Source organism: Chionomys nivalis, chromosome 14 (genome assembly GCF_950005125.1).
Source record: "Chionomys nivalis chromosome 14, mChiNiv1.1, whole genome shotgun sequence".
Taxonomy (NCBI): Eukaryota; Metazoa; Chordata; class Mammalia; order Rodentia; family Cricetidae; genus Chionomys; species Chionomys nivalis.
Window position 1 is genome coordinate 11,439,516 of NC_080099.1, and position 9,273 is coordinate 11,448,788.

At 52.0% G+C, this 9,273-nt stretch overlaps 1 protein-coding gene across 1 annotated transcript in view; it reads right to left on the reverse strand.

Annotated features, from left to right (window-relative positions):
- Positions 1–2,791, reverse strand: part of Zbtb7c (zinc finger and BTB domain containing 7C) — a 233,942-nt gene extending 231,151 nt beyond the window's left edge. Inside the window, exon 1 of the mRNA XM_057788858.1 lies at positions 2,704–2,791. The gene's annotated coding sequence lies outside the window, so the exon portion shown is untranslated. The remainder of the gene's footprint in view (positions 1–2,703) is intronic.
- Positions 2,792–9,273: the final 6,482 nt, after the last annotated feature.

Here is a 9,273-nt window from a genome sequence, read left to right on the forward strand (position 1 = left end):
CCTCTACCCCATGCGAGGCCACAACACCAATCTGACACAAGCTAGGGTCATTCAGGATTAATTCAAATGCTGCAGGATCCCTGGATCCCTGGCAGCTGCAGCGGCAGAAATGCTGCAGGTCCCCATGTGGCGCAGGCAGCAAACAGCATATCCTGAGAGCAGCCAGTCCCGGGCAGGGATGGCACAGTTCCCCAAGCAGCTGTAGCAGGCCACGAGGAGAGACAGACGGATGGGCACACCATGAGACCATGCCGCAGGTCTCTGAAGGCGGCTGGTCCTGGGCAGGGAGCCATGTGGCAGGTGAGAGACAGGCAGATAGGCATGCTATGCAGAGTGAGGTTGGATATTTATTTAGTGGGTTATGGAGGGGGAAGGGAGAAAGGGAGAAGAGGAGAGAGAGAGAGAAGAAAGAGAAAGAAGGGAGAGATGGAAGTTGCCTCTCCAAGAGGGAGACAGAAAAGGAAGAGACTCAGGCTGCAAGCAGGTAGATCAGCCTGCCTCAGCAGATGGTGGAGGTGTGGCTTGTCTCTTAAAGAGACAGGACAGACCATTACAGGGACCTCAAATGAGAAAATGCCCCCAGCACATTAGCATGTAAGCAAGCCTGTTGGGGGCACTTTCTTAATTAATTAGTGGTTGATATGGGTGATGCCACCCCTGGATTTGTGATCCTGGAGGGTATAAAAAAAGCAGGCTGAGCAAGCCATAAGGAGCAAGCCAGTAAGCAGCACCCCTCCACAACCTCTGCATCAGTTCCTGCCTCCAGGTTTCTGCCTTGACTTCCTGACCTGACTTCCCTGGATAACAGACTATAAGTTATAGGATGAGACAAGCCCTTTCTTCCCCAAGTTGCTTTTGGCTATGGTGTTTTGTCAGAGAAGTGGAAACCCAAACTAATCTTGCCCTCCGGCTTCGGAGCCTGTAACTTGTGTATTAACCATTAAATGTTCAATGTCCTCCAAAGGCTCAAACATTTGAAGACTCAGTCCCCAGCTGCAATGCTGTTTTGTGAGGCTATAGAACCTTTGAGGTAGGAGGCCAGCTGATGTAGGGCCACAGTGGTATGGTTTGGGGTAAATACCCCATCTCTGGTTCCAGTCCAAGCCCTGTGCTTCCTCATTCACACAGATAATAAGTATTCACACAGATTGTAACGACACAATCCTATCCCGCCGTGATAAACTATATCCTCAAGCCTTGAGCCAAAATAAATCCTCCCTATCTCAGGCTGTTTCTGTCAGTTGCTTGGTTTCTGTGACTGAAAAGTAACTAATAAGGTAAGTGCTTGGTAAACATTGCTTAATCAGTTTGATGCAGCTGGGATTCTGGAAACTGGCACTAAGAGAACCCTAGCCCATCCCTGCAGGGCAGGACCTTTGTTGCCTCCACTCGGCCCCCACTTTTCTCCCACGAAACACCCTTCTCAGGGTCAGCCCTCCCCAGTCCCCTGTCCAGTCTGAAATGTGTAGATCAGCTGCTCCACCAAGAACAGGAACGTTGACAGTGACGCTCAGAACCAGAGAGCTGCCTCCCCCACCCCAAGGCTCAGCCACCCCCACTGCTCCATGTCTCAAGTTCCTTTTCTTTCTACTCCCCCCAGTAGGTGGGAGTCCAGTGGCACCCCACCTGTGGCACCCCCACCTGTGGCACCCCCACCCACGGCCTGTAACCTATCCTTTTCCTAGAGAGGGGCTTAGCTTGCTAAATTCCTTCAGGGTATTCTTTGATTTGAAGCAAGGCCACCCAGGAGTCCTAATGTGCTGCTCCTCCCCAGCCCTTGGCTTTGACCTCAACCCTAGTCTGAGCTAGATGGAATCTGCCACACCCTCTCAGGCCTTCTGCTGTTAGCTGCTGGCCTTTCTCCCATTGCCCCAGGTCATTTCACAAGACTTAACACTGTTTTTGCTTCAGTCTCGGCCATCTTTGTTCCCCATGGGGGAAGGCTGCCAGAGCAACACCCTCATGGTACATATGGTACAGACCAAACAACCAGTCATAACAGGAAACTTACCCTTCTAAGTTTCAAGAGGTCGAGCCTTCTAGGTCCTAGAGATCTATCTGATGTTTCCTGCCTTGGCTAAATCCTGGGATTAACTGCTAGACCCAAAAAATCTGCTAGACCCTGTGTGTCCCCTCTACATCCCTACACCTGACCCCTACCCCCAGGCACTTTCAGTCCTCCCCTGCTTGCTTAGGCACCCTTGAAGGGACAGATGGGCACAGTTCACTTTTCTATTTTTCATGAGCAAAACTCTAGGTGTCTGAACCAAGATGGTCCCAAGGTGCAGAGCCCCAGATCTACCCCCTCACGGGTACGTAAGAGCTCCTTCACCCTTTGTTACCTCAATTTCCTTGCTGACATAACCTCCCCGTTTCTTGCAGGAGGTGACAATAGTAACTTTTTGATTTGTACTCTGAATCCCTCCAATAAGATATGCTCCATGCATAACCACGGTGCTAGGCCTTCCTTCCCACATAGAAAGTGAACTCTACTGATGCTAAATCTTCTGGTACCTGGCTTCAACAAGCACATGGGTGAAAACAAATAACTCTAAGGTGTCCATCTATCATCTTATCAGGCTTCATGGGCTTAGTTCGCACAGTTATCTTCTCGAGGCTGACACTGTACGCCGAATACAGGCTGATGTATTTCCCTACCTGCCATATCACTGATAACGGATAGCCCAGCCTCAGGTTCATTACCTGTCATTACACCACGTGCATGTCGCTGGGGGCCAGAGCATCAATCCCTCTTGAGTCACTCCAGTGGTACAGCCTCCCAGTCGGAGCTCCAGGTCCCAGGAGCCGTGGCTCACTGCTCAGCCCTGGGTAAGCCCCACGCCATTCTCTCTTCCACTTCCAGCTGGCCTAATCCTCGGGGATGAGGTGACTCGAGCTCCCAGCTGCTTCAGAGGGGATCTGCAAAAAGAACAGAGGTCTCCATTACAACCAGACCCAGACATACAAGTCCAGGTGTGAACTGTTCTGGAGTCTTCTACCCAGCCTCTTATTGGTCTTTATTATTCGATCCCACAGTGCCTGGTAGCTATGCCATATAGGGTTCCCACTGAGCATGCTCTGACCACAGGTTCAACATATGATGTGCATACAAGCATGCATGCACGCGCGCACACACACACATACACACATACACACACATGCATGTACACATCCATTATTCCTGATTTCTTACCTCTGCATACTTCATTCTATCTACTTGAAAGACTCCCTTTTCAACCAGGTGTCCATCTGTTAGTGGTCACACAGGCTTTAATTTAGACCCAACAGGAGCCCTGAGCTGTCCCAGTGTTCTGGGAGAGGAAGGAAATAGGTGCTCTCACTCCACCAATGGGAAGGGCAAAGAACAGGGCATTCCTTTACTCACCAAATCCTGGGGCAAGGCTTTGGGGTGCTGGAGGCTGGGAGCTCCAGGAAGACCACCCTACCCATGGCCCATGATGAAAGTCTTTCCAGCCCTTCATCTCAAAGGAAAAGACAGGAGAAGAGATATAGCTCCCCAGCCCCAGCACAAGGGGCAAAGACACTGACACTGGTCCCTCTGAATCCTGGCATTCCAGAGCCAAGACTGTGGGCCATACTCTGCCAGGAAGAGTCATGAGGCCTCCGCAGCAACTGTACCGCCTGCTCTGAACACTGGGACCACTGGGACTGCAGCCCTGTCCCTCTCAACAGGTCTGGACAGCTGCTCACATGGCTGAGACCCACCCAGGGTCCTCTCAGCCTCAGTGGACCAGCTGCTGAGAAGATGCTATGGACAGAGAATGAAAGCCCAGGCGACCAGCACTTCAGAAAGAGGATGCACCATGCCCTGGATGCAGGTAGCAAAGGAACCAGAGCACACATGTTCTTCCCTCGGGCCTGTATGAACTATTGAAGCAAGATGATGACAATGACTTAGATTGCGCCCTAGAAATTGCATTTCCACCCTGTTTTGTAGCAGGTCCACGAAGCATTATTTCAAAGATGAGAAAATAGAAGCACAGAGAGGTTGAGATGACTGTTGAACATCACAGAGTAAGTTGGAGAAAGTCAAGGCTGGTATTTCCAACTTCAATTTACCATGTTTTCCCAGGAAGTATTCCGGTGCTAGGCTAATTTCTTCTAAATGTCAAGTCATCCCCAGAGGATGAGGGCTGAGCGAGAAGGAAGCAAAAGGCCACTCGTCCTGTTAGGGAGCAGGTAAGACAGTCATGTCTTTGGTCTCTTCTCCAAAGGGAAGTCTAAGGAGAGCAAGAAGAGACAGGGGTGAGGGTGAGAAGCGGGAAAACAGGCTGGAGAGATGGTGCGGCAGCTGAAGCATCTTGAGCCCAAGGAGAACTGGCCACGATCAAGTGCTACATAACCACCGGCCTCCCAGCTACCTCCCCACAGTTCTGCATCTGAGGGCCTCCTGTAAGAGGCGGCGAGCAGTATGGTGGGCATAGAGTGGTTTTGGAAGGCAGGATGGATACTATTCTCCCTTTGAAGGGTATGTCTATGCTCCATATGCCCCCACCCTGGACAACAGCTTCTCGGCTTGATTATGAAGCAGCTCTGCCACTGGCACACAGGGATTTTTTTCACAAAGGTCATCCTTCCCTGACCATGGCAGCCAGGGCTAGCCTGACTCTGGAGCAAGCATCATAGATGCGAAGCTAGCCAGCCAGGGCAGGTAATAGATGCTGGTTGAGACAGGAAGAGGACCCCAAACAACAATGGCTCCAAGTAGCTCGTGTAGCCCCTCATGCCTGCCTGCAGCCAGCATAGGTCCAGGCATAATACATTAGACCACGGGGAGTAACAAAAACCAGTGCCTAGTACTAGAGGTACTTTCTGAGTGTGCACTGTGTGTACAGGTGCAGTGGGGGAAGGGAAGGAGCTGCCCTCAGAAAGCAGGTCACTATCCTGGCCCACTGATGACACCATCACCTGGATCATATGGTGCTGGACTGACAGCAAACGGTAGAACAGCCACATCTTTGCTGATGTGTGTGTGTGCGTGCGCGTGCGCGCGTGTGTGTGTGTGTGTGTGCATGTGCGCGCACACAGAAACAGCACGTCCTGGCCCTCCTGTGGGGTGGGGCTGAAACATATTCACAGCAGATGGTGCTGTCACCCTCTCTCCAGGATTCTCATTCCTAATTATCTGTGCTGTCAGCCAAACAATTAACCCTCAAAGAAAAATTGCAATGTCCACCCCCAACCATATGAAAAGGCAATTTTCCCAAGGGCGAGCGATACCTAGGGCATTCTCTGGCCTTGGAGGCCTATGGCTGGCTTTGAGGCCATCTCCCCACTTCCTCTGACCCTGAGATGGTTCCTGTAAAAGGAAGAGCTGATCCCAACCACCATCCCTCCCCACCCCTCCCCATCCCCACCCCCCACAGAGCTACCATCGTACATTTTCCTTCATCTGAATTTGGGGTTTGCCTGGAGCAGAGGCTGAGCTCCCTTTGTGCTCCACGCCATTTATCCAGTTGTGGGACATTTTCCATGTCTCCTCAGTCACCCTGACCCTTTTCAGAGCTCTTGCCTGGGATGAGAGGGGAGGGGCAGAAGGAGGCACTAGGCAGAAATCTCCTTGATGCATTTAGATTCTCTCAGAAAATGGGGCTATAGGAAAGCAGCCTCTTCTCCCACAAGAATTTGAAGAGCAAGGCACTAGGGCCCCAGGGCAGAGCTGCAGGCGGGGGTGGGGGGGTCTTGTGATATATCTTGGGAGAAGAAAGCCCGTTTCCACTGCTGTGCCTCTCAGGTCTCATGGCCACCACCGGGCAGGTGCAGAACCTGTCCCTGTAGGTGTTCATTAAACGGCAGAGAAGGGCATCGGGTGCCTTCTGCCAGAGGAACTGTCTGAAGAGAGAGTGCTCACAGGACTGAGACGGTGTCCGTCAGCTAAGGGGCTACTGGGGAAAGTCTGATCTTTGAGTCGATATCTCCATCACCATGCTCTGACGTGAAAAGCGGAAGGTTCTTCGGGAAGGCTTTTCAGGCCGTGCTTTGGGGATGACAGCTCTTCTGGCTGCTTTTCGCCAATGCCATCGGAGAGACTGAGGGCCCAGCCCTTCACAGAGGGAAGGAGTGCAGCAGTGGGTAGATGGTGGACCAGGAGCTGGAACTCCTTTTTCACCGTGATTTATTTGCTCAGCCCAAGCCTTGGGACAGTTTTTCCTCCTGTTCCCCGTGATTCCCTGTCCACCTGCACACAGCCCTCTGTGCCCAAGGGGCACAAGTTCCCACAGCCCCTCCACAGGGACCGTGTTTATAGTCACAGAGGGAATTGCCCACTTAGAATGCGTTTGTAGACAGCACATATGAATATACCCCCCACCCAGGGCCCATGTGGGACAGACGCCAAAGTCTGGCTAGAGACATTTCTAAATATGAGTTTGGCACCAAGAGTCAGGTTCCCAGACCTCCTTGGCCCAGGAGACCCTGCCAGGATTCTCCAGGCGGTTTGAGAAAGAGCTGGGTCAGTGGGATCAGGAGACAATCAGGCGGTGGGAAGCATAGCCCCAGCCCCTGAAAGCCCTGCAGCCTTGTTAAAAGGAAGAAAAAGGATTACCCGGCGCTCAATGCCTGATCAATTGCCCACAATCCTTGCAGTGGGGATGAGAACGCCACTGGCTTCTCAAATGTGCATGGATTAAAAATACACAAATGGAATCTTTTTTTCTACCCCTCTCCTCAACCCCCCGGAAGCCTGGGATGCTTGTTAAAAATAGCCTTGCTGTGGCAGGGATCCTGCACAGCCCAATGGCTGGCAGGAAAGTGAAGGCGCCATTGGAGAGGGCTCTGTTAAGTGGCTGCCCTTGCGAAGCGGGGTAGGGAAAGTCCCGGAGGAAGGCTGCCTGTCCCAGGGGTCTCAGGACACACACACTTCTGCATGGCTCGGACCTTTACCAGCAAGCCTGAGTGTAAGCCGCATCTTCCCGCCTAAGCTTTAGGCAGAACGGATACTAATTTAGCAAGCCAGCATCATGGTGCAGGCTGGCCAGGTAACTCAGGCCACCAAAGACAAAGAAGCCATTATCATCCAGGGAGTAGTGAAAACCAGGCCTGACCTCAGCAGGGACCTGAGTTCTCTGGGCCTGGTTGTTTGCTGTATAGCGGGGTGTGTGTGTGTGTGTGTGTGTGGAGGGCAGTCGGATTTGATTGTAAGCTTTCGCTTCATCACTTCCTGGTGTGTAAAACAGCTATCTGCCTCTTGTATCTTCCCACCATGAAAGACAAAGGAAATTGGGGGGGGGTCTTTTTTTGACTGCATGGGGCCGGGTTGGGTGGGTGGGATTCAGGGGTCAGTGCAGGAGGAGAGGTTGCTCTGAGAGCACAGACCAAGGAGGAATGACTACCAGAGTTTGGTACCTAAAGGCATTCTGAGTTCGAATCCTGATGGGCTATTAGTAACTAGAAATCTCGAGTGACTGACTTTAGCATTAGTGCAAACTGGCCTTCTCATCCTGCTGTTCCTGGAGCTCTGGGCCATATCTCAGGCTGGTTAAAAGTAAAGACTCTGGAACTGGGTTTGCATCCCAGCCCTACCAGCAATGAGCTGTGTGACCCTAAGTAAGTGCGGTGACCTCTCTGTGCTTTAGCTTCACCTGTAAGATGGAAGAGACAGCAAGGGGTTGTTGTGTTTCTCAAGCCCACACTCCTGCCCTGAGCAGCCATCTTGGCTCCCGGTTGTCAATCTTGCATAGTCTATAGATCTGAGTCATAGAATGTCCTTATATTCCCACATTGGTAGACCATCCCACTGACCTGGCCCCTCTCCTCTTCACTCCCTTTGCCTGCTCTGACACTTGCACACCTGGTCTGTGCCTCCCACCCTGGAACTTGACCGGATGTAGATCAATACTCCTCAGACTTGGAGTCCTACTACAAATACAGAGTCCGACCTGTAGACCCCAGGTGAGGTGGGAGAGCCAGCCGTGGGACAGCCACGCCACTCCGCTGCTCAACAAGGATCGTGTTTGCGTGAGGACATAGGGACGCTGGTGGGGAACCGGACCAAGCAGGCCAGTCACCTGCATCAGAGGAGGAGCAAGTTCAGTGGTGACCACGTGGCTTCGAGAGTGTCTGGGGAGGAAAACGAGAAGGGCCCTGTGTAGTCATATTACATTACCTGATCTATACACACAACTCTACGGGATGGAGCCCCACCCAGAACACATTTCCGACCTGCTAGCTGACAGAGCTGTGCTCACGGCTCTGTGTCTCCAGCCCCCGCCTGTGAATGAAAACCGATGGTGGGACTATCAGTGGGAGGGCCGTGGAAGCTGTGTCAGCAATATCTGTTTTCACGTGTTTGTTATTTTCTGTATTTTCCTGAAGTTTTATCGTCCTCATAATTTAAATTTTATTTTCTATATATTCTCAGATGCCCACTCCCCAGAACTGCCCGTTATTCTTTGTTATCGAGGTTTTATGTATTTTTTTTTTTAAGCACAAACTGCCATTGTTGCAAAGGCTGGAAAACGGAGCATTAAATCTTCTCAGTCAAACCCCAAAATACAGCAACTCAGATTGTGTTTTCCCTTAGAGCCAAGAGTCCAGCGCTTTGGAAGGCTGGCGCCATCACCTCTCACTATAGCAACAGGGAGACCTTGGTAACCCCGAGCGCGGTTATTAAGAGTAAAAATAGGAAGTGTGGGGAGAGACACTGGGTGAGAAGCTGTGGCAGACCTGCTGGGCAAGTTGGATTTGCAACCCTTTCTTGCAAGAAACAGAAAGCAAAACCCAGAGTCTGGGAGCGGGCTCCACTGAGAGTCCTGGAGTCACCTGCTCTGGAGCTACCTGCTGCCTTTCAGAGTAGCTCCAGGCAAGCTGAAGGTGGGCTCCTCTAGAACAGCAATCACAGAACATTCTGGAGGGGGGTGTTCTTGTCTCTGTTACATGTTGGGCTGTTTGCACTACTCTCAACCCCCGCCCCAGGTGGCTCCTGCGTAGCTTCCCTGGGCTCCCCAGCAGCACTCAGCCCCGACATATACCTCATTGGTGCACAGTCTCCTCGACCTGTCGCTGGACAGATGTTTCCAGCTCCCCAGGGTCCCATCTAGGTTTCGGTGCTGCCCTGGCAGGACTGTAGAGGGTCCCACCCCTGGTCTGACTAGTCCTGCTACAAAGCACAATTGCTTGAAGTCAGGCTGCTATCATCCCCAAACCCGTGTTACGCTACAGCAAGCCAAGCTCAGGACCCTGGCTCTGCATCCACCTAGCTGTGGAACTCAGGACAAGTCACCTCCTCTCTCTGCTGCAGGGCGACACCATCTG